General features: G+C 34.0%; 1 long non-coding RNA gene across 1 annotated transcript in view; it reads left to right on the top strand.

The window, feature by feature from the left end:
• Positions 1-545: 545 nt before the first annotated feature.
• Positions 546-26,449, top strand: part of LOC144230925 (uncharacterized) — a 38,075-nt gene continuing 12,171 nt past the window's right edge. Inside the window, exons 1-3 of the long non-coding RNA XR_013334926.1 lie at positions 546-594; positions 715-769; positions 3,383-3,418. This is a non-coding gene — a long non-coding RNA (uncharacterized LOC144230925). The remainder of the gene's footprint in view (positions 595-714; positions 770-3,382; positions 3,419-26,449) is intronic.

Below are 26,449 nucleotides of genomic sequence, written 5' to 3'. Positions count from 1 at the left end.
AGATAATAGAAAAATGGCCTTTAAATTATAAGGTAGATGAGAGAGTTCATCCAAACAAAAATGTCTCAAAATTCAATGCTTTAAAAACATAAGCAAAAACTGTCCATTGACTTCATCAGAGGTCTCAGGGATAAACTTCCATTAAAAATCACTAGTATTTCTTTTCCTCACTTCTCATCTCCTTGTTGTAGTTCAATCTACCCAAACCTGGCTAGTGTTCCCAACTTTACTCTGAAACTGGTCTACAGTCTAGACAATACACCCAATGCCATTCTTGTTGCTAAATATCAGCATATCGTTATTTATCTAGAATTACAAGCAGAATTTAAGAAAAGTGGCCGTATCATGGGAGACCTTGGGGAAATGTTAGCCCCATCATTTTCTCTATCACTTCTCCTCAAACCATAGTAAATGAATATATGTGATCTATGTAAAACTATTTCCCTATCTTCCTGCAATCATATGACTCCAACTCTGTTCTTAGAGTTCTCCTATGTAACAATTGTAGAGGTGATGTCATTAAGCATCTTCTTCACAAAATGCATGTTTTTCTTGCTTTCGGCAACACCACCATCTTCTGATTTTCCAGGACAGGTATGGTTGCTCCTTCACGGGCACTTTTGCTAAACACACCTCTATTTGGCATCTCAAGACTAGAACTCTTTGGAACTTGAATTTAACTCTTCTGCTCTCTTGTTTATATTCTTTCTCTAGATAATCATATCCATTTTTTGACTGTCTGCTGGCTATATGCTGATGAGTCTCAAATGTATGTACATAGAATTTCATCATTAATTTCTACTTCTTATTTGTTCTTTTTTATTTAAGTGCAAGTTTTTAAAATGCAGTGTATTATTGGTTTCAGGTGTAGAACTTAATGATTCATCACTTACATATAACACCCAGTGCTCATTCCAACAAGTGCCCTCCTTAATTCCTGTCACCCATTTCGCTCATACCCTCACCCACCTCCCGTCCAGCAACACTGTTTGTTCTATTTAGTTAAGAGTCCATTATGGCTTGCCTCTCTCTGTTTTTATCTTATTTTATTCTTCCTTCCCTTTCCCTATGTTCACCTGTTTTGTTTCTTAAATTCCACATATGTAAAATCATAGGATATTTGTCTTTTTCTGACTGCCTTTTTTCACTTAGCGTAATACTACTATTGTCGTAAATTGTAAGCTTTCCTTCTTTGAAATCTCACATGCATTTTACTTTCTCATTTCCCGAATTTAACAGTTTTCTCTCAAAACTTATTTCCTTCCCAGCTTTCTCATGCCAGTAAATGTCAATTCTACCAAAGTCAAAATACTCAGAATTTTCCATGACTTTTCTTTCTCATTTACTTTCAAAATCTATTCATCGGCAACTTAATTTCTTTGCACCACCTAAAAACAATCTCTAGTACAGCCATCTCTCCCCCTTACTACTGCCAGCCACTCTCTCTACTTCTTCTCTGACTTCTTTAATCAATTCCCCACAGAACAACCAGATGGTATTGTGAAAATGCCCTCTGCTTCTAATACGCTGAAGGCTTCCAATTGTCTTCACATGTTTTCAAAAGCCTGGGTGATTACCCCCTGCTTATCTCTCTTGTTTTATCTAGTGCCATTGTTTTGATACAGCTACAGAAGGCTTTTATTCTTCTGAGGGTATTAATTTCGTTCTTGCTCCAAGACTTCTGCACATGCTGCTATTTCTGTTATGACAGCCAGCTCTCCACACATGTACCACCTTGCTAACAGTCCCTTTTACCCTTCCCTCCATGTCTCCTTCTCTTAATTCAGGAACCATCTTGTCACCTCCTGTGAAAGACCCTCCCCCACTGTTTCAAATACATATGCCTTATACGGCATCCCACATTTGTGTATTTGTTGTGATACCTGCTACAAATGATCTGTCCACTTGTTCTTTTAATAGCTTAGTAACTGTTTTCACCGCTTTAATTGTACTCCTGAAGAGAACAAGAACCACCTACACTGAACAATTGCTTCAGTGTCTGGTGCATAGTGTCTGTACCTGTCTAGTGTACAGAGAAAAGGAAGTAATTAAGGATTGTTTTTGAAGTTTATTTATTTATTTGTTGAGAGAGAGAGAGAGAAAGCATGAATGAGGGAGGGTCAGAGAGAGAGAGGACTGGGAGAATCCTAAGCAGGCTCCAACTTGTCAGTTAATAGGCTGATGTGGTGTTTGATCTGAAAACTGTGAGATCATGACCTGGGCCGAAACCAAGAGTCAGATAGATGCTTAACCAACTGAACCACCCAGATGCCCCATTAATTAAGGATTTTAAATGATGCCGTATAACTAATAATAGTTTCTTATATTAGGCAAAATATGAGAAATATATTGACACCTTTAGTTAAAGAAACTTTGGCCATCCATATATTCTCATGCACAGTTTTATTTTACTTTTTATCTGCAATATCTCTTAAACATAGTAGTTACTAATTTATAAATATCTTTTTTTATTATTTATAGCAACCTGTAATCTATATATGATTATTACCCTTACTGTGTAGATGACAAATCTAAAATTTACAATAGATGAATAGTTTGGGGTCTTTTGTTTTTTGTTTTGTTTGTTTGTTTGTTTTTAGATAATAGAATTAAACAAGAGTCAAACGTGAAATCCTATTCAGTTCTTCGGATTCCTGAGGCAGGTTTAAAAAAAAAAAAACATCTCACAGGGATGCCTGGGTGGCTCAGGAGGTCTGACTTTGGTTCAGGTCATGATTTAGTGGTTGGTGAGTCTAAGTTCTGTGTTGGGCTCTGTGCTGACAGCTCAGAGCCTGGGACCCGTTTCGGATTCTGTCTCCCTCTCTATTTGCTCTTCCTCTGCTTGTTCTCTCTCTCTCAATAATAATAAACTATGAAAATAATGAAAAAATCACCTCACATGATTACATTTCACAGAGATGAGTCTACTCATCTGTTCATTATAATTAATTCTATCATTTCTTCATTAAGCACCCATTAACTACAAAATCTGACTTTTCTGCAAAAAGGTCAAATCTTTCACTCACTTCATTTGTACTGTCACCACAGGTCTGAGTGTAAGGTTGTGTTGCTGAGGGCTCAGACTGGAAAAGCTCAGGCACAAAGAAAACATGATTTCTTATGCATCCTTTTATAAAATTGATGTCACTGAACTATTAATAAAAGTTGATTATTATTATAATAATATTAGTATAATATTATATATTACATATAATATATTATAATATATAATAACATATTATAATAGTATTAGTATAATACTATTAATATTATTAATATTAGTATTAATGTACTCATTAACTTGAAAAGCATATGTGCAGTTTATTTGTAATAATTTTAAAAACCATTTATGATTAAAAAAACCTTCTAAACTCTCTTATAGAAAGAAGAAAACATTTGGATCAAAGAAACAGCAAAGGTATAATTCCTTGGATATGTGAATTGCTATTTGTAAGCATGATCATATGTCACATAAATCTATTGGTGTGACATTCCTCATTCCACATTATTTGGAACTGAATTAGTATGCAGCATCTACATGACAAAAATAAAAGCAACATACTAATGTTAATTAATCTGAATAATGATCTCGTGGATAAGATGGGTCATAAACATCATTTATGATTTAATTTTATATAAATCAAGATGAACATCATGCATAAATGTTAGTTAAATGATGAAGAATAATATTGTCATGATTGCGATGAGTTTATTGTTGAACAGATGATGAGGAGGAGAAAGATGGGAGTAGTTAGGTCCTGTAGCTCAATAAAACATATGGAAATGAATGCTTTCATTAATTATTGGAGAAAATAATGAAAAAAATGTTCTCCTTCCCCTTGGAAAAGATTATATCAAACACTTATTTTTGACAGGGCCAAATAATTACTGAAGTGTTTTACATCTGTAATATGGTCTGATGGTAAAGGATATTTCATCAAAATCAAAGTACCTATCTCCATCCTTCCCTATTTTATGTATTATGTATTTCATTTGCACTAACATTGTAAAAACTCAGAGAAAAAGTCAAGTTACTGGGAACCTGAGTGGCTCAGTTGATTAAGCTTCTGGTCATGACCTCAATGTTTGTGAGTTGGAGCCCAACATCAAGCTCTCTCTCCCTCTCTCTCTGCCCTCCCTTGCTTGTGTTTGCTTGCTCTCTCTCTCTCTCAAAATAAATAAACATAAACTTAAAAAAGTCAATTTAAGATAATATGCATGCCTTTTCTCCCTCTCAATGACTAATAACTTTCCACTTGAATTATATCCCTTTTCATCCCCAAATCACATACTAGAGATTGAATATCTTATGACTGCTTACTCACTTAACTTCATTTTTGAATTCACTTTACTTTCTCCCTAACCCCATACACAATCAAGTTAGCAATTAGTTATACAAAATATCCTTCAATTTAATTTATTTAAAAAATTAATTGAATAATATATGTTTCCAGCACAATTCCTTTTATGTAAGGGTCTAAAGGAATAGTGCTTCCCTTCAAAGAATTGAGTGTGTAGTGAACCTACTTGAAGAAGCAAGGAGAATTAGCAAGATTTTAGGAGTGGTCCACAGAAGTGATGTGTGGAGTTTGTCTGGAAGAGTAAATTGTTTCTCTCTCTCTCTTTAAGTTTATTTATTTATTTTTGAGAGAGAGAGAGGAATAGAGAGAGAGTGCGAGAGAGAGTCCCAAGCAGGCTCCACACTCTCAGTGCAGAGCCTGATGCCAGGATAGATCTCACGAAGAGTGAGTGAGATCATGACCTGAGCCAAAGTCAAGAGTTGCATGCATGCTTAACCAACTGAGCCACCCAGGTGCTCCAAATCATTTTTCTATGCAGGAAAGGAAACTGTTACAATGTAAGGAGGGGAACATGTATATAATTTAGAATTGTTAGAGTCTGAGTACATACAAAAATTATAGAGAAATAAGAAATGAAGAGTATTAAGGGGTGGATGTAAAAGATAAAACTGGAGATAAGCATTAACATGCATTTTTTCCTCTGAGCACATTGGTATGGTCAATTAAAAAAACTCTTTTAAGGAGCTAATTCTGCTAAAGACTTAATATACCGATTAAGAGTAGGCACAAGTAAGAAGCATATTAAAAAAAAAATCTCCAAAAGGAGGCAGTGCCCAACAGCTTTACCATTTCTTATTGTGTGTATTATCATAAAATAACTTTAACTGATATCTCTGCATTTCCCACCTTCTGTTTGCACATTACGTGGCTTATCATAAAATAGTCTTATTTGTCCTTCTCACATTTTCCCTCTGCTGTCACATAGTACATTGTTTACCTATATTAAAGCAATCATCATTATTTTACTAAATTGCTTCCCTATTTCTATTCATGTAATACATAAACTAAATTTGTAACAGTAGGTAACAACCAAAAAACAACTTCATTCTTGATTATTTATTCTATACAGACATTTGGAATAGATTCACCAACCAGCCTTACAGACAAATTTAGTTAAACATTATATATCATGTCTAACTTAGTCCTACAGATGAAACATATTTTTTGAAACCATACTTATTTTAAGTACTGTAAGCCTTGTAAGTAACATTGAAGATTAAAAGTTTATTTACCTAAAAGATGTCATTGGATGGTCTCTCCTAATGAAATTATTTCAACTCACTTCTTAGCTGTTGTTGTCCTTTCTGGCACATCTATCTTTGTTTTACTTTGTTCGAGGATCGATCTATCTGGAAAACCTCAGTGTGCATTCTTCATACATATATAGTTTCACTTTCAACATAATTTGGGTTTAAAGGTGTTAATTTAAGGGACAGAAATAAATTGAAAATCTGTCTCCCTTGCCTTTCTTTTCTCTGAAGAAATTGTCAAGAGAGGAAGGCATTCTATTTTCAGCATTATTCCTTAACTGACTTTGATAGTCTGTGTTCCCACATGCAAAACACAATTATAGTACCTAGAAACTACATTAGCACTAATCCCACTAATTTTATTAGAATTATTTTCATGCTTTTTGTTTAAATTGCAAATGCAGAATTCATCAAAATATCATCTTCCTTGGGAAATAGCAAAGGCATGGCTTGTCTTGTGGCTATACTAACAATCACAAGGGTCATTTTAGGGAATGGCCCAATAATTAATGCTAGTAGGGTAAGAATAACAGAGTGTTCTACATTTATTTTGTAATAATCTAAAAATATAATCTTTCCTATAGTTCCTTGAGTGTCATTTTTATTCCTATTTTCATTTTTATAAATTATTTTAGACAAGCAAGATCACTTATTTTTTAATACAAAACGGAATATGCTATTGACATTCTTATTTTTTATTGTATTCTAGTTTGGGGGAAAAAACAGCCTTTCATCATAAATACACTTACTACTCTTTCTATGGCTTTGAGAGTAGACATAAATCAAGAACACATAAAATGGAAGCTATTTTTATGGGTATAAAATCACTATTCATTATATAATTTTATTGGGTCACAATATGTAAATATAATTCATGATACACAAAAGATTGCATAATTCTAACTTTGTTTCTGCTCTTATTTTCAATCTGAAAATAACTATAAGCTAAGTAAAATGTCCTTCCTGGGTCTTTCAATTTCATGAAAGTAGTATGAATTTGCTACTTCTGTAAGCTGTTTAACGACACAAGTTTATCAACTGCTAAGTATGCTTAGAGTACAAATAACGTCATGTTTTATTGTTTTAAATGAAATTTAGGTTAGCCTTCCCCATAATAACACTTGCCAGTGATCCTGATTCAATGTGTTTCCAGGTCGATCTTTCCTTCTTCCTAACAAAGAAAACTGTTTCCATGAAAAAATGCAGGAAATGTGCTTGGCCATCTGTCTGCAAATTTCCAAAACCTGGAGGGACCCCTTGAAAGCACGTGGCTAGGCAGTGCTCCCACTTCTTCCTTTCTATGAGGTGTTCATCCAGACTCCCCACTGCTGTGGCTTCCATTGGGCTGCCGTCATCAGCATCCCCCAAAGCCTCTGATGCGAAACCACCTCACATGTTCACTTTTCTGTATATGCTAAAGAGCATGCGGCTTTGAACACCTTAGTCTCCTGGAATCCAACGTCACTTGGTCAGACCTGCTGCCTCATTTCCTATCTTTTGTTTTAAGCTTATTTATTTATTTCTATGTTTATTTTTGAGAAAGAGACAGAGCATGAGTGAGGGAGTTGTTGGCAGAGAGCCGGATGTGGGGCTCGAACTCAGGAACAGTGAGACCATAACCTGAACCAAAGTCGGTTGTTAACCAACTGAGCCACCCAGGCATCCCAACTTTATTTACCTATTTTGAGAGAAAGAGAAAGAGAGAGAGCACATGTGGGGAGGGGCGGGGGAGAGGGAGAGAGAGACTCTCAAGGAGGCTTCAAGCTGTCAGCGCAGAGCCTGATATGGGGCTGGATCTCACGAACTGTGAGAATATGACCTGAGCTCATTTCAAGAATCTGAGGCTCAACCACTGACCCACCCAGAAACCATCCCGCCCCCCAGTCTTTTAAACTTTAGACTTTAAATCCTCCTTCTTCTCTGTTTAGACAGTTCAAAATAATGTTTTCTTTGGCTTCTTTCAAAGTATTAAGCAATATTTAGAGTTTGCATTTGGAATGTTCCTACTTTCCTCTTTTATTCACACACACACACACACACACACACAAGTTAATCTACAGGAGTAAATTGAGGCTAAAGACAGTACTTGAGTACATCCTGGAGAGGAGATGTAAATGGCATTTGATTTCTCTTTCATTCAGGCTAATGAGTCTGTCTATTGAAAACTGCCATATATTTTCTCAATAGGTTATTCAGCTACATTGAACTTGCAAGACTACAGTCTTATTATATTTTACTCTAAAATTGTGTTTTTATGGACTTTGAGTAATATCAATCCTGAGTTTAAAAGAAATACTGCTTTATGTAGTCACTCATAATCCAAATGTGAATATAGGTATATATAAATATATATGTGCATGTATATAAGCATAGATATGTGCAATACATATACCTATATGTATGAGTGTATATGCATATACATATTGTCTACATTTGTATTGCAGTAAAAAATAGTCTGTTATAATCTTTTGTTGCTGGTAGGAGAACTGGGAGATAAGAACAACCTGGAATATTACAATAGATTAAATCTTTTTTTTTTTTTTGCTTTTTAGTCTCCTTTTTCCTTAAATCCTCACTACTTCTGCAAAATTGACTCTCCTAAAATTACCACCTTATAGTTTCTACACCCTGTACAAAAATCTCTAATGGCTTTCCTTTGCTCAAAACAGAAGTCTTCAAAATTGTTTTAATTTTGTCTGAAAATAACGATGACAAAAAATCAAATATGTCTATGACATTATAGTTAAGATTTATGTGGATGGTTGTATAATTCATGGCAATAGCGAATAATCAACTGATTTTTTTTCCCACTATGTAAGTGTATCATTATGCTAGGGAAGGACTATGACTTACAAAAGGGCTAAATTGAAACTCATTCTAATTTATAATGAGTTGTAATTAAAATTATTGAAAATTACATGTCTATATTAGAAATTAATTAGGGGCACCTGTGTGGCTCAGTTAAGCATCTGACTTTGGCTCAGGTCATGACCTTGTGGTCTGTGGGTTCAAGTCCCACATTGGACTCTGTGCTCACAGCTTAGAGCCTGGAGCCTGCTCCAGATTCTGTCTCCCTCTCTCTCTGCCCCTCCCCCATTTACACTATGTCTTTCTCTCTCTCAAAAATAAATAACCATTAAAATTTTTAAAAAATGAATTAGTAACTCATCCTTTTCCAAACACTCTAATGGGTTACAACATCACACACACACACACAAAAAGAATCATGACTTCAAAATAAAATTCACAGTCAAATTTTCATTAAAGGTCCTGCATAAATCAATCCCTATTTACTTCTTTAGCCTTATTTTCTAATATCCCTATTCTATAATCATCTTTGAAACATATTTTATTCATTTTACCTGGAAAACTTTGTTTATAATGTTTCCCTCCTTCTTTTACTATCCAAGTCCTATCTCCTTTTAATCATCCCTTACAGCAAATAGTTATATTGCATCTGAGTTTATAATAATTTGACCACTTCTATGAAAGCAAGTAGGACTTACAATTCTGGCAATATATTTTATTGATTAATTTTATGTGCTACCACTAGACTTAAATATAGCATACATATGTGTGTATATTATAGATGCTATATATTACATGCAGTACATTACATATATATTATATATACTGCACATATTCGTATATGAGCACACACACAGGTAGCATATATCTCCTTTGAACTCATAAAATATGTATGTCTCTCAGCTGATGTGATCTTGTCCTTTATGAGACATGAAATTACCTCAATCCTTCTATAGAAAAATATCAAAACTAATATATCAATTCACAAGAACATACAATCTTAAGATTTTACACTGTTTCTTATTGCTTCCAAATTTCATACATACATTGCCTCTTACTGCCTGCATACAGCTCCTTTCTTCCCACTGTGCCATAATTGTGTGCCACGGCACACACATCACTGTTCTCCATTTCAGAGACAGAGAAGAAAATAAAATATTTTATGTGACCATTCTGTGTATGCCAAACTTCAATAAATTTTGGAGAAAACGTGTGGTACAGGACTAAATGTAAAGCAAAGATACCTTGGATTTTAGTAACATGCAAACCTGTCTTTTGATATTCTTCACACCCTACCATCGGAAATGTCATGTTGATGCTTCCTCTTCCAGGGTCCAACCACTCACGCTACTGCCTATCCCTTTAACTCCTGTCTTTCTCTTCTCTTCCCCTTTTGCTTTTATTTCTAAATTTCTCTATATTCTGTAGAGTTTATTTGCTATCTCTTTGTTTTTCTTTGTAAGGCTTGCTATGGACTGACTTGTGTCTCTGCACCTCCCCAAACTCATATGTTAATGTTCTAACTCCCAGTGTAACTGTATTTGAAGATCAGGCTTTTAGGATGTTATCGGGATTAGGTAAGTCATAAGGGTGGGGTTCTTAGCTGATAGGATTGGTAGCTTTATAAGAAAAAGACAAAGAGCTCTATCTCCCTCCATTTGTACACACTGAGGAATGGTCATGGGTGGACACAGTAAGAAAGTTGGCCATAACTTTGATCTTGGACTTTCATCCTCCAGAACTGTGAGAAATAAATTTCTGTCATTTAAGCCACCTGTCTATGGTATTTTGTAATGTCAGCTAAACTACAGTATGATAACACCTATTTTGAAATCCCCATAATTCTATTTCTGTAAAACTTTTCATGTTATTTCTTAAATATGGATCATTTTCTCCTAAAGAGTAAACTTTATACCAGATAGTAGTGAAAAAATGTTATTTCTGTACCTTGCTTCAATTAAATTCAGTCCATATGATGAAATTCGGCATTTTTGTTTTCCGGTGATGCCTTCTAGAATGCCCTAGGCATCCTGGGAATGAATAAGATTGACAATAGATTAAAAATAGCCATGACTAGCTTATGTACAGCCTGTGGACTACTGTCAAAATTATAAAATTAAGTAGATTATAATTGATAAACCTAATTAATTCTTTGTCCACTCTGTATTAACTGCTTTCATCTGTAATTTTTCTATATCCATATATTTACCCTTATCATCAAGTGAAAGTCTTTTCAAAAAAAAAAAAAAAAAAAAAAACATTTAAAGCACAGTGTTACCAGTCAACATGGCCTTTTAAGATAGTTGGTTTTAATATAGCTCTAAGTAAGTATGGACTAGAAATTTCTTTGACTGTAGCTTAATTTATTGGCCAAGAATAAAACTCACTCATTCCTCTTAAGCTATAAGTTACCAGTCCTGATAATTTTGGAAATATTTTTCTACCTTTTGTAGACAATCTAAACTAAGAGTAGGTTTATTTAAAAAGGTAAGTTGGGACACCTTGGTGGCTTAGTCAGTTAAGCCATCAGCTCAGAGCCTCCTTGAGATTCTCTGTCTCCCTCTCTTTCAGCCCCTCCCTTGTATGTGGGTGCATGCTCTCTCTCTCTTTCAAAAATAAATAATTAAACATTTAAAAATATAAAAAAATAAAAAGCATAAGTTACTTGTGTCTTTCTAAATACACCTGATAATATAGCTTAGTGATGCCAGTGTTGCTTTGAAACATTGTGTCCCTCAGCAAAACACCAACTTTGATTTCAATATGGCCAATTCAGTTCCATTCACTCTGATGAGTTGAAAATATTCACCTTTTCTTTCATGTGAAGTTATTAAACATTTTCTTCTTACTAACGGAAAACTTGAAACTTAAAAATTTAAACTTTTTTTCATGAAAAAAGATAAATGGTGTCACAGTTGTCTGGCTTTTAGCTTGAATTGAAAACAAACCTATGACACCAACAGCTTTTAATTTTCTTTTTCTTTTTATAATCCTCTAAAAATTGTTATTGAATTAGGTCAGTAAAGTAAATTGTTGATCAGAAAAAACATATACTGGGGCGCCTGGGTGGCTTAGTCGGTTAAGCGTCCGACTTTCGCTTAGGTCATGATCTCGCGGTTCATGGGTTCAAGCCCCGCGTCGGGCTCTGTGCTGACTGACAGCTCAGAGCCTGGAGCCTGTTTCAGTCTGTGACTCCCTCTCTCTCTGACCCTCCCCTGCTCGCGCTGTCTCTCTCTCTCCTAGAAATAAATAAAACATTAAAAAAAGAAAAAGAAAAAACATATACTTCAAGTAGTAGTATAATGAAAGTTACTGTTCAAATCTATGTCTCAGTAAACATTCTAGATTTTTCTCAGGACTGAATGATATTCCAGTGTGTGTGTGTGTGTGTGTGTGTGTGTGTGTGTGTATAAAATACCACATCGCCTTTATTCTTTCACCTGTCATTTGCAACAACATGGATGGACTTTGAGCACGTTAAGCTAAGTGAGAAAGACAAGTACAATATGGTATCACTTATACGTGGAATCTAAAATACCTAAACTAGTAAAATCAGAGGATAAAATGGTGGTTACCAGGGAATGGGGAAAGGGGAATAGGTAAGATGTTACTTAAGTGTACAAATTTGCAACAAGTGGTAGATAAACCTAGAGATCTAATGCACAGTATAGTGATTAAACACAACAATATTGTATTATAATCATCAAACTTGCTAAGAAACTACCACATAATTATTCCAAACACTAAAATGAAATGATAATTAGGTAACATAATATAAAGTGCTAATTATTATCACCATGGCAATCATATGTATATTAAAATATGTGTACCAAATTAATGTTGTACACCTTAAATTTACACAATGTTGCATGTCAAATATATTTCAGTAAAATATCATAAATTTTTGTATTTAAGAGTTAAAACAGACTGGCCATAAAGATGTAATGCCTTCAAATGTAGCTAGCTATGGGTTTTATTTTTATATAGTTTTCTGTACAATTCTGAAAACTTGGGTAAGCTAGTTAACCTGCTTAAGTTTATGAAGTAGTGATAACTATACCTAATTCGTGGAATTGGATTGAGAATTAAATTTTAAAAATGATTAAATAGGATGTTTCTCTCCATAATGTTTCTTATTTCTTAGGTATTCAAGATATACCATTATTATTATTTTTAATAATTGCTATAAATATAAATTAAAATAGTAAAAATTTAAAATCCTGAATACAAGAAGTATAAAACAATATGCTTTTATGTTCAACCTGTGTCAATTCTTGGTAAAGGAAATGATGAAGATTAAAAACACTCCTTTGCATAGAATGCAAGAAATTTCACTTTCTGGCCATATTCTACCTTTGAAACTAGAAAGCCCTTCACATTTTGACCTACTTCAAATCACCTTATATTCTCATACAGTATATGTCAAGAGTCCCTGGACTGTCAGAGGCATAAAATTCCCTTTTCTAAGTCCTTCTCTTCTTCTCAAAAATGTTATTAATCTTCAGCATTCTTGATGACCTCTCCCCACTTTTCCCAGATGTTTATTATTTCTTTGCAAATTCACAGAACACATTGCATTGATACTTTTATAACAGCAAGCAGCCTGATGAATCATCAGCTATTTATAGATCTACATCAAGACAGTGAATTTCTTGAGGATTATTATGATTGACTAATTATCTTTATATCTCCAATGACTAGCAACAGGTTAAATTAATAGCATGCCTTCATAGATCACTCTCTTGACTTTTATGAAGTGAAAGATGAAAGTATATTATGAAATAATTATCTAGCTCATCATTGGTAATTAAAAGTATGCTGTTGATAAAACACCAGTGAGTAGCTTAGTCAGATTATGTATTTAGGGAGTGTACTGGGTCCTGGAGGCAGTGAGAGGTGGGTGGGTTGTGGGTGGTGAGAGATTATATTTTTAGAGATTCTTATAGGGAAGTACTTTAATGAACAACAGCCTAAGTAAACAATTTTTATTTTAACCACAAAGAAACAAAATAACATTCAAGGGTACAGTTCAGTTTTATAGATAATTTCATATTATCTAGTCAATATAAATTTAAAGGATTCCAGATAAGACTAGTCTCATAAAAAAATCAGATCATGGCATTTTCTATATCTTACAGACAAGTTTTCACATATAGTAAACTTCATAAAGATCGAACCCATAAGTACATGTAACACCCATATTTTCTAATATTAAAGAAATATACATTTTACGATTGTATTTTTCTACCACTTGATTTGAAAAGAAAAGTTATACCTTGTATTTTAATAAGAAAAATAAATAACTTAAGGAGCAACATAAGTTTAAGTTTCATAAAATTGTTGTCTTTATGCCAAACATAAATGTGTGGATGACCAAAGTCTATTGTCTCTCATTCTTATGGTTAATGTTCATGACAACTTCACAATCCTGTGGAAGCTATCTTGATTTTGTTTCTATTCTGTTTTTATTAAAAATCAGTATAAAAATGCATCATATTGGTTTGTAACTATTTGAGAAACAGTACACACAGACATATCTCTATATGTAGTAGAAATGCATTAAAGAAAATTTACAGCATCTAAATTATGAAATACACAATATACTGTGACTATTTTCCATTGGCTCATCCATCTCCATTCTCCACTCTTCTCCCATGCCACCCTGTGTCCCTAGGGGCTTACTTCTGTGGGCTGGGAGAAGGGCGGTCCTTGCCTTTTTACTGCTGTTGGATTGGCCAATGGAAAGCAGTATCATGAGCTCATGATATTTCTTTCTCTAGCTCCATCAATGATTTTCCCCCCAAATAGGTTGATTTATATGACTATTTGCTTACAATTATCCTGCTCCGTACTTTTAGTCATTTTTTTATATCAGCTAACTCAAAAGTGTCAAAAGTAATTGGTTTCTCATATATATATATGAACAAAATCTATAAGCTCATTAAAGCTTTCTTATTTTAATGCCTTTAATACAGACATATTTTTATAATCAAATGATGTCTTCATCTTAAAATTAGAAAATATAGAAGTGTAAATATTAGAACATAATTTTGTCTTTTTACATATTGCAGCAAAAATGTTAATAAGTTAATTAGCATTTGTGCTATCATGATACATCAATACATAAAAAGTTCATTCCGTGAACACCCCATTTAACAACTAAGCATTAGCTTGTGCTTATATATTTATGTGCATGCATCATAGACAAAATGAGTATAACCGACTTTTCCCTTCAAACTCATAATTAACCAAGTGTTTATATTATTGTATTATTCTTTAAAACAATGCCATAAAACTGATCTTTCTCCATTTTTTAACACTGTTCCTTTAAAATACCCAGGTGCCTGGTGGCTCAGTTGGCTCAGTCAGTGCCTGACTCTCAGTTTCAGCTCAGGTCATAATCTCAGGACTCATGAGTTTGAGTCCCTTGTTTGGGAGCTGATTCTGTTGAGCCTGTTTAAGATTCTGTTTCCCTTTCTCTCTGCCTTTCCACCACTTGCGCCCTCTGGCTCTCTCTCTCTCTTTCTCTCTCAAAAATAAATAAATGTTAAAAAAATAAAGAGAAAAAAATAATCCGTTTGGTGAGACTGAATGTCATTGTCTGTAACAAAAAATATATAATACCAAATTTAGTTATTAAAAATGATTTTTGTATGGCATTGTTATCGATATTTGTAATTATCACTGTTTCTTCTTTTTTTTTTTTTTTACTTTTCTCAATTTGACTCCTCATGAGCTTTCTAAATTTACATCTTGAACATACGCTTCATCACATATATTCCAGAATCATACAGGTTTAATGACTTTCTAGTCTTTATCAAGTTCAATTTGCATAGTTTTCTGATATGCATGACTCTTCATTACCTGCCTGGCCTCCAAGTTTACTTCTCCTTTTCCTTGTTATTTTATGCTCACTTCTCTGTTTTACAAGAATATTGATAATTATTTCCATTCCCTTCCATGTTGTTCCCCACTTCCAAAATTAAATCTTATTTCCCTACCAAATTTCAAGGCTTACCACTTATCTTCCTGTTCCCTGAATAATTATATGTATACATATATGTATAAATATATATATAGGATATGCATGTATATATCTTAACTTTTACTTAAATTCCACTTAGTGAACATACAATGTAATATTAGTTTCATGTACAATACAGTGTATCAACACTTCCACATATTTTCAAAGGGAGTTTGAAAACAGTTTATAAAACAATAATTCACCTCACATTCACATTGGATAAACATAACAATTCTACAGGAAATGTTAGAATTCCCACAAGGGAAAAAGGAAGAGCATTTTATTAGCACCAAAAAATAAGTGATTACAATAAGCACTACATTTAAATGTAATTATATAATGACATTTAATGTCTATTAATGTACAATATGAGATGATTGTTAGCTCACAAAGGGCAGGGAGTTTTAGCACTTTTTGTATTTGTTACTAATATGATGCAGACTCTGTAGTATATGCTCATTTGTTATTAACTGACTAATTGATAAGGCCTTAAACCTGCTTCACCGTGTGTGGTTTCAGCTTTTATCTCTGCTAATTTTGTCACTGCAATTATTCATCATCACTTTGACCCTTAATTTTCCCTTTGATCAAGATCAGTCAATCCATTGTTTTGGCATGCCATGTCTAGGATGATCTTTCAACTAGCAGATCTGCTGTATGTAATATTTTAAGTTGTATGCATCAATTTACTCTTTTACCCAAGATCAATACTGTATCTCCCATGGTTGTGAAATGATTCTAAATGTACATATATACAAAGGCTATGAGCCAATGGAAATTCAAACACAGAGTAAGAGAAAAGATTAAAGAAATAAATTTTCCTTATATTTCATTGGACAAGAAGCTATTTTCAATGTGACTTTTATTTAGTTCTCCTAGGTCTGTAGCATCAGAGTACATTAGTCACAACAGGCGCCTCTTTCTTTGCCCGTTTTTAGGGTAGTGAAAAGAGAAGAGTGATCTGTGCCAATGGACCACAAAATTCACATCCTGAAAATTAAAATTGAGTTACACTGTGATCTTTATCCCATGTACGGCTCTAAATTTGTTCTTGCTTGTTACAGAGTGCCCTTTTGGCTCCAGATTCACTTTAGCAGACTGGCCAGCCTTCTCCAGTTTTGAACTGCACAGTTTTTATTTGTCTATTAAGTAAATATTTTTGTGAGTTATAACAACAGCAAATGCTCAAGAAAAGCTATTTTGAAATTCAGGAAAAAAGAATAGAGCAAATTCTGGCAAAATCTAACATGAGGGTCTTTAAGTAAAAAGTTTGGATTATATTTTGCTTTACATGAACACAAGACTTTTATGTTCTCTAGTGCCTGATGCCTTTTTTTGTTTTTTTTACTAAAATTTTAAGTTTTTTACTTATAAAGTCGTGTCCTATAATTTCAAGAAAGAAAATTTTCACAACAGCTTCTAATTTCCAGTTTTGTTTTATTCATCTTTTGCTTCAGAGGATAGCTTGATGTAATGGACTTGGGGTCTAGATTATCTGTGTTTCAGTCCTAACTCTATCCATTAATAGCTGTTTTAAACTGTTATGGTATCTAGTCTGGATCATCTGGCAGAAGAGCCAAGAGGCACCCGGAGATCTTGGAAGGCAGGAGGTTTATTTTACATCAGTGGGCTCAGAAGAGATCATTCTCCAGAGGTCTTGAGCACAGAGCATTAGCAGAGGGAACAATGTACAGCCTGTTACTTCCGCATTCCTCATTAATCAGGGACAGGTGTTTTCTTGTTAGTCTTTCCAGCCATCTTACAAGAGATTTTCCCTATCACTGTCAGTCATCTTACAGCAGATTTTCTCTCCCAAAACAAGGGCAAATTATTTTTTCTCTATCTTTGTTTTAGCATCTGTAGAAAAGGAGATAATATCATAGATACTATAATAGATCTGGTAGTCTAATAATGTATTTATTATGATAAATAAATGGTTAATACACATAAGGTCTTAAAACCCTTCCAAGAATATATGTCGCCTTTTATATAGAACACATTTATGACTGTTTATGTGTATGCAAATGTACGTATACCACATACGTGATTGGATTGAAACTGACTACCACTCCTGAGAAAGTCTGAATTTTCAGAGACATTTTTTTCCCAGTGTTGCTTGTTATTAGAGATCTTGTACTGTACCTAGAAATTTTAAAACAGTGCTTTTTAATCTGCATTAAAATTGACAAAAAAAGGTGATCTTTCAGAGTATCATTCTTTAATTCCTTCATGTTTTTCTTTCTTTATATTTTTTTATATTTTTTATAATTATTTCTAGGAGAGAGAGAGAGAGAGAGACAGCGTGAGCAGGGGAGGGTCAGAGAGAGAGGGAGACACAGACTCTGAAACAGGCTCCAGGCTCTGAGCTGGCAGTCAGCACAGAGCCCGACGCGGGGCTCGAACCCACAAACCGCGAGATCATGACCTAAGCGAAAGTCGGATGCTTAACTGACTAAGCCACCCAGGCGCCCCTCTTTATTTTTTCATTAATGTTTATTTTTGAGAGAGAGAGAGAGAGATAAAGAGAGAGAGAGAGAGCATGAGCTGGGAAGAGGTAGAGAGAGAGGGAGACATGGAAGCTGAAGCAGGCTCCAGACTCTGAGCTGTCAGCACAGAGCCCCATGCGGGGCTCAAATGCACAAACTGAGATCATGACCCAAGCCGAATTAGACGCTTAACCAACTGAGTCATCCAGGTACCCCAATTCCTTCATGTTTTAATATAACAAATATTTTCACATTTGGTGATAGTTACTGTTGATACAGTGACGTAACAAGACAGAGAAAGTCCTTGCCTTCGTCATTTACATTAAAGCCGTTAAGAGAATAAATATCAAATGAACAAATACATAAATAGTTAATTGTGGGTTGTGATAGTGCTTTTAACAAAAATAACAAGATGCTGTAATAAAGAATAAAGGGAAATAATTAGATAGAGATTGTCTGAAGACGTGAAGTTAAACTGATATTTCATTTTTGAGAGACAGCCAAGAGAATAGCCTAGTGAACAATTGTTCCAATAGAACTAACTCAAAACTCAAAAATTACTATTACTACTATCAAAAGTTTTTAACGTTTTTATTTATTTTTTAGAGAGAGTCAGAGTGTGAACGGGGGAGGAGCAGAGAGAGAGGGAGACACAGAATCCAAATTAGGCTCCAAGCTCTGAGCTGTCAACACAGTCCAACATAAGGCTTGAACTCAAGAATCGTGAGATCATGACCTGAGCTGAAATCGGGTTCTTAACTGATTGAGCCACTCAAACACTCCACCACTGCTACTATTTTTTAAGTTGACTCTCATACTATGGTTCCCATTGGGACTCAAACTTGAGTGGCAATTTCTTAAAGGTGGAGGTGTTACAGCCAACCAGAGCAAATTACAACTTAATATACCATTCTCCTTTTAAAGTCTTTTTTCTCCCTCACCATGATTTTTGATAATTTTCCTCTCTTCCTTCTGATATTCTCTCTTTCCTCTTCTCCCTGTAATTTCTGATTCTTGATTAGACAACTTATCTGCAGTCTTATCTTAAAATCTACAGTCTTATCCTTGCATTGAGGGTGAATTTTCTCATCTTGTGTGACTTATATTGGTTCAAGTCATCCTTTATAAATCCATTCTCAATTTAACAATTAAAAATTTCAACAGAGGGGTGCCGGGATGGCTCAGTCATTTGAGCATCCAACTTCGGCTCAGGTCATGATCTCACACTCTGTGAGTTCGAGCCACACATCGGGCTCTCTGCTGACAGCTCAGAGCCTGTTTTGGATTCTGTCTCCTTCTCTCTCTCTGCCTCTCCCCAGCTCACGCTCTATTCTCTCTGTCTTTCAAAAATGAATAAATGTTAAAATTTTTTTAAAAAGTCCACAGAATATTTTAGTCTCCACAAACCATCTTTTCCAACATACAATTTTTGATATTACAATAAAAATACTACTTTGAAAAATATAGTTTCTCATCTTCATGGGTGTCTCTTAATAAAAACATCTCATGTGAACTCTAAAGGTGAGATGATAATAAAATCAAGAGATCTTCAGAGGTTTCTTTAATAGCTACAGTATCTCAAACACTAGAGTAGTTTATTTATTTTCATCACAGAGTAGAGTTCCAAAATGTCTCTCTGGTCTTGCTTTTAATGCATCACATGTAGTGAAGAATCAACAAAGGCTTGGTTATTTCCTTAAAAAAAAATTAAGATTCCAAATGAGTGAAATTAACAAAAATTCCTATAGGCAAACAAAATAGCAGAACATCATAAGCACATAAGTTTCACAAGGCAATATGTATAAATCTGGATTCAATTTCAAATAAATCCAAATGCAATCTCAATTCTATGATTATCTCATCTGATGCATGCTATCATTAAATGTCAATGTTTTAAGAAGAAAAGAAAAACAAAGTAAGACAGTTTTTTGAGCTGATGTTTTATGGGAGGCACCATGAAAGGTATTTGAATGAATATATTCCTCAGAAGAAAGCTCTGTGATAGCTACTACTCCGGCATCATAAATAAGAAAACTGAAGTTCAGAAGCACAGCATTAATTTGTTCATTTAAAAATATTTAATAAGAACTTTTTATGTGCTAGGTATCTTGGTAGGCACTTGGTATTAAGTAGTAAATCAGGGCAGAAGCAACCTCTGTCCTCACGGAGCTTACTGTGTGGAGGGAGTAATAAGACATTAATAATCAATGGTACTCTTTAATTATAAACAGTATTATGTAGTATAAATTAAGTGTGAACAGCGCTATATGAGCCTGGCATTGTATGGGAGTTTAAGAAAGCTCTTTTAAGGAATAGAAAATGGAATTGAGAGATACTTATAGAATCCAGCAATATAAAGAAGAATGGCTGAGTATATTCTAGTCACAGAGAGTAACAGGTGGAAAGTGGCTGCAATGGCAGATAAACATGGTTTATTTAAAATTCTGAAAGAGGTACGGTTGTATTAGAGGCCAGAGATGAGTAAAGTTTAAGATTGCATAGGTAAAACATGCAGACTTCCTAAGGCAATTTCTAATAGTATTTTTAATTTTTTTCTTAAGAGATGGGAAATCAGTTAGAAGACTTTAAGCATGAAAAAGTCAGATTAACAGGGAAAATAGTATGTCTGTAATTTGGAGAACTGTTTGGAGGAGAATAAAATCGGATGCCAATTTTTAAGACAATCTAAGAAAAGTTGAGAGTATCTTGGACTGTAGGAAAGCAGCAAGGAAAGTAAATATCCGAGACATATCCATGAAGAAAAAAAATGTAGTGATTGGGAATGAAAAGGTGAAAAATCCAAAGAGCCATTTATCAGATATGACACTCATGGGTCATGCATGTTGGATTATGGCATATTTGGCATCAAAATTTTCAATTAATGAGGTGTTTAGAAGTTGATGGACGGTAATTATGAACAAATAGATAGAGAAGAAGAATTTAATAGTGTAAATTTCAAATGACTAGAGATTTTTAAAGGACCAGGGCTTTTAATGGTTTACAGACTTAGTGTCCAATGCACCGTGTCCTAGAGGCCTCTCATTCTTTACTCAGGCCACATTCTGGCCTATTGTAAGTGATTGACTTTTATTTCTCAATGAACCACAGACCATGTTCATTTGTACACCCATTTTATAAATGTACACAGCAAACACAGTACATACCAAAAATGATGTGAATCATTGTAATACAAGAATACAAACAAAGGGTGCATCTTCCTTACATTCAAATTTATTTAAATTAATTTTAGTATTTCTGAAAATTAAGTGTGCCTGAAAATTCCCTTGGTAACTTATTTAAAGTGCAGAGTTCTGAGTCCTTTGTTAGCTGATTAAATGTTGCCAGTCATTGGCAGAAAAAAAAATCTGCATTGCAACAAGTACTTGAGTTGATTTCAAAGTCAGTGGCTCAGAGAAAATCCCAAACTAATGCATGATTTTCTCTAATGTAAAACAAACAAACAAAACATTTTTTAAAGCACAAAATATATTTTCCTCCTTATATTTTGACCATAGTCTATGCATGTATTTTCTTCTCTTTCTGGATATAAGTCTAAGATGTTTAAGAATGTATCACATTTTGTTAATTGTTTCTGCATCACCACTCAGGTCCTCCCAAATAGTGTAGCAGCCAGCTGAGCAAAACTTATTTCTCATACACAGTTGCTGGGAGTGACCTGAAATTTCAGTGGTCTGAAAGTGATCCAGGGAGGACCAATAAGAGAACTGAGAATTTTCCCCCTTTCTTTCTTTTTCTCTCTCTCTTTCCTTCCTTCCTTCCTTCCTTCCTTCCTTCCTTCCTTCCTTCCTTCCTTCCTTCCTTCCTAATTTGAATAAAGGAGATTTCTCCCCTGGATGGACTATTGTGCATTTCTGAATTCTGGGATATATGGACATTTAGCATCCATGGATAAGTCTGAAAATTGTAGATGGAGAAAGGCAAAACCAAGGGAATTTTATTTGATGCCTTTAACCCTGCCTTCAGTTAACCCTCCTATGAACCCTCTACATTTTGTTTCTCCAGCCAGCTGGTGACTGGACTTGACTGGAAACAATAGTAACTTAGTTTTGGACTCTGAGTTGGATTTTTATTATCTTGTGAGTCGTCCTAAAATAAGAATTAGGAATGATTGCTCATAGAATACAACAAAGAACTGCTTAAATTATTTTTACCTTTTTCTTATCCTTCCTTTCATTCTTACTTAACTAACCCCTCTTTTATAATTATAACCCACATTAGAATGCTAATAAAAATTAGTCTTTTTGATCAAACAACAATATACCCATTAATAGAAAACCGTGATTTTTAAAATAATGGATATAAATCTATTGTCTTATAGAAATAATTTTATTATGCATATAAAACATAAATAATTAATCTGTCAGTGAAATAGGCAACCCAATATTAGATTTTATTTCTCCATAAATAGCTGTCACATATTTTCATTGTTTGAGTAAAGGTTATTTTCAAATGTAACATGACTCCTAAAAACTAATTTTCAATAAACGTTGAGTGTTTTCTCATTTATTGATTGTATTAATGTTTTTGGCTTGCAAAAAGGGCATCATTAAATATGAGAACACAAAATCTTGTGATATAAAAGAGCACTCTCTTTGAGAAAATGTAAATGAATTATATTTTTAAATATCAAGATAGAATATAGTTATTACAACATTCATGAAGAAATTTTTATCACTTTGTTATTAATACAACTGAGAAGACAACTATCAGTTTTAAAATAAGAAATATATACATATTTCCAAACAACATTGAGATTATAAACTTTAATTTTTAAACCTCCATTATTTAAGTCCACATTTGTAGAATTATTCTCATCTCTCTTCCATCATTTTCCCATAATTTTATTATCATTTTTTCTGTGTGATATCTCTAAACATGGAGTTAATAAGAATTCTATCATTTGTCTATGAGAAATATCCAAATAAATGTTAATTTGGCATTCTCAAATGAATCATCTAAATAAACAACAAGTGAGGCTCCTGGGTGACTCAGTCAGTTGAGCGTCCAACTTCGGCTCCCATCATGATCTCACATTCTATGGGTTCGAGTTCTGTATCAGGCTCTGTGCTGACAGCTCAGAGCCTGGCACCTGCTTTGGATTCTGTCTCCCTCTCTGTCTGCCCCTCCCCCACTTGTGCTCAGTCTCTCTCTCTCTCAAAAATAAAAATAAACATAAAAATGTTTAAAAAATAAACAACAAGAATGTGTCTGAATCAAAAATATAAATATGATTTTATATTTAATAAATGATAGAAAATCTTCCATAATTGGATGCCTTTGTCGTTCTGGTATATATGACCTTAAACTCTGTATCTCAGCAATAACGAAGTTGTGAGTATTTAAAAAAATAACTCATCATTCTGTTCTTCTTGGTTTTATGTATGCTACCTTCTCTGCCATCCCTGAACTTCTCTCCAAAACAAAATGTTTGCCTGGCTAAAGCCTACACATGAATTGAAATCAAATTCAGTTACCAATTCTTTCAGAAAGTATTCTTTAACTGTCTCCCAACCAAAAGAAAAAAAATGACTTAGACATTCTTTATCTTTAAAATTCTGCAAGGAAAACCATAGTATTCCACTTCCATTAAATTTTGATAGGCACATCAAATTATATCTCTATTAAGTAAGTTAAAAAAAGAGTAGTTATTGGAGCCTAGGCTCAATTTTCTGTCTTGTGGTAGAAAGAAGATGTTGACAGACTAAGAAAAAAAAGGATGTTGTTTGCAATTCAGGCTGGGTTCATAGCAGCATGAGTACTAGTTCTCTACCTTAGTATATCCGCTGCAAGTTGATCTCAGTTCAAGTGGTCTCAGCCCTCATGGCCAAGAAGGCAGTTGAGAATCTCTCCTTATGTATGCTTGCTTGCTGAATTTAAAAACTTGGGAAGCTATCACTCTCAAATCTTTACTCTGTGTTTCTTGTGGCATTTGCTATATTATAAAACTAATTCTGGACAGAGAAGGGTTTATTACAGAATTTAGGTTAAAGGTGTTGGGAGGAAACGAAATGCAAATGCTTTGTTTTCCCTAAACAAAGACGTGGTGAGAAGATACATACCACAGGATCATGCTTTTAAAAGTATTAACCAATGTGAGATTTTCATGTATTTGTTTTCTCTTAGAAGAAAAGAAATTCGGGGCGCCTGGGTGGCTTAGTCGGTTAAGCATCCGACTTTCACTTAGGTCATGATCTCGCGGTTCGTGGGTTCGAGCCCTGCATCAGGCTCTGTGCTGACTGCCAGCTCAGAGCCTGGAGCCTGTTTCAGTCTGTGACTCCCTCTCTCTCTGACCCTCCCCTGCTCGCGCTGTCTCTCTCTCTCTCTCCTAGAAATAAATAAAACATTAAAAAAATTATTTAAAAGAAGAAAAGAAATTCATTAATTTATAGAGAGTCATTTAGCTAAACATTGTTTTCATAGCTTAGGCAAGACACGGGACAAGAAAAATGCAAAGATAAACAAGGTCAGTGATTATAGAAACAGAGTCAGTGAACGGACCTTAGTTTTACGAGATCATCTAATGATTAAACTGTATCTTCCTAGACTAAACAGAAATTTCCAAGATTTGTTCAGGGGAAACATTGAGAGCTTCTTATGAAATTTTTTCCTAGGTTCTGAGAATGTCTGTTGATTAGTGTGTTGTATAATCTTTTCTAAACACTTCCATATGCATTATTTATTTTCTAATAGAGCTAATTATCACTAGCTCTTCAATGTTGAGTAGAAGTTTAAAGAAACTTACTATATCAACCTAAACAAGAATCACTTAAGTGTTATGATTTTTTCTTGTCTTTTTTAGTTATCTACAACCTTGCTAGTCAAAGTGTGATTCATGAATCAACAGCAACACCATCACCTGGGAGCTTATTAGAAAAACAGAATCTTAGGTACTTTCCCAAAATTCCTGAGTCAGAATTTGCATGTTAACATAAACCCCTGAGTGGTTTGTATGCACATTAAAATTTGAGTAGCACTATGCTAAAGGTCTCTCCCAAATTTTATTCCTTAGATTCTCTAATTCAAAGGTGTGAAGCATTCTTTGGAAGGAAAATTTAAAATGTCCTTTAAAACATTTATTTCTCTATGAGAACTGCATAATATATGAACATTCTTTTATTATACTACAACATACATATAACCCTAGTGACCCAAAATAATTCCAGTGTCTTACTCTGGAGCTTAATAGGCTTAAGTCATTAAGGTAATGACTTAAACATAAGTTGCACTTCTCAATTTTCACCTCCCTCCAAAAGCAAGTTTTTGTAGTTCTATTTAACAGTTGAAGAAAACTAGTGAAGTCTTGAAGGAGATCACCAACATTGGAAGGTGAGCATCTGGCTACCTCCTGATAAACAGGTTCTGCCCTATGATAGAGATGAGCTGAGCCAGTTTACTATGCAAGAAGCAGAAGCCTACAGGTCTTTTGCTTTTCTTTCACTTTGCTTGTCAACCACAGTTTGTTTGTTTGTTTGACCCAATTCAGTATCAGTCTAATATAACATGCTCCCAGATTATTATTAACTGCACCATCACTAATTAAAATTTACTACTTTGATCTGCACAAATTATATATCATTTGTTCTGACAGGCAGGTTTGAACATTGGTCCCATGTGGGTTTACTCTGAGAAATTTCTAATTCTGTAATTATTTACATGGGTATCATACCCTGAGAATACTAAATAACCCCAAGGGCTCAAACAACATAGTCCTGTAACCNCACACACACACACACACACACACACACACACACACACACAAGAATTCAGTATAAAATGAAATTATATGTGTGACTGATGCACATTTTAAGGCACCAACACACTATATAAGCATATTCTAAAAAGATGATATTAATTTCTGGACACTTCCATATTTAAACAATAAGGCATTCCCATTTTAAATGCACAAAGAAAATATAAAACAAAAAATTAATAACTATATCCAATTTTCAATATATTTTATTAATAAAAAGATTAACAATAAAAATAAATTTGCTGACTACTGTATCTTTAATTTTGAGTAGAAATTTAAAGATCTTTCTATATTGGCTTTAAGATATAATGCTTTTAATTCCGTGATTTTTTTCCAGTCTTTAATAGTTGCCTACCATCTTGATACCAAAAGCTTGATAAAACTCTTACATTCATTATCTAATTTAATGTACACAAGAATATCATGGTTATCTTCAAAATACATTCTGGTTTTTTTTTTAATTTAAATTGCAGTTAGTTAACATATAGTTTAATATTAGTTTCAGGTGTACAATTTAATGATTCAGCACTTCCATACATCACCAGGTACTCATCCCAGAGAGTGCCCTCCTTAATCCCCATCACTTATTTCACCCATCCCTCCACCCACCCACCTCCCTCTGGTAACCATCAGTTTGTTCTCCTTGGTTAAGAGTCTGTTTCTCGGTTTACCTCTTGCTCTTGTTTTTAAATTTTTATAGTTTTTTTATGATTATTTAATTTTGAGAGAGAGAAAGACATGGAGCACAA

This window comes from Crocuta crocuta, unplaced genomic scaffold (genome assembly GCF_008692635.1).
Source record: "Crocuta crocuta isolate KB4526 unplaced genomic scaffold, BGI_CrCroc_1.0 scaffold858, whole genome shotgun sequence".
NCBI lineage: Eukaryota > Metazoa > Chordata > Mammalia > Carnivora > Hyaenidae > Crocuta > Crocuta crocuta.
Note: the sequence above shows the minus strand (reverse complement) of the source record. Positions and strands in the feature narration are given on the sequence as shown.